This window comes from Petaurus breviceps, unplaced genomic scaffold (assembly GCF_028583685.1).
Source record: "Petaurus breviceps papuanus isolate PSGF00001 unplaced genomic scaffold, PetGlider_PUasm1.0 138, whole genome shotgun sequence".
Taxonomy (NCBI): domain Eukaryota; kingdom Metazoa; phylum Chordata; class Mammalia; order Diprotodontia; family Petauridae; genus Petaurus; species Petaurus breviceps.
Genome location: NW_027185694.1, coordinates 9,096,480 through 9,096,825, shown reverse-complemented (window position 1 = coordinate 9,096,825; position 346 = coordinate 9,096,480).

Here is a 346-nt window from a genome sequence, read left to right as displayed (position 1 = left end):
GTGAGAAAGGAGCGCGCGCGCGCGTGTGTTTTCTGGGGGTACTGGGGTAAGGTAGGGTAGGAAGGGGAGGGGAAGGTGGGAGACTCTGAAGCCACCCACTGCACGCCCGGCGAAGCCTGATCCCGGCGGCGGGGCCCGGACACAGAAGCGGAGCTCTCCACTCCGGGTGGAAGGGAGGTTAGGGAGGTGCAAGGAGGAGAGGGGGAAAGGCCCGCTCCCCCTGGCCTCTCTCAAACACGCACCCCCCTCAAAGAATACAACAACCTCCCCCCCACCCCCCACCCCCTCTATCTCCTGCCTCTGTCACTAGCTAGATCCAACTCCTCCTCCTCTTCTAAATCATGCA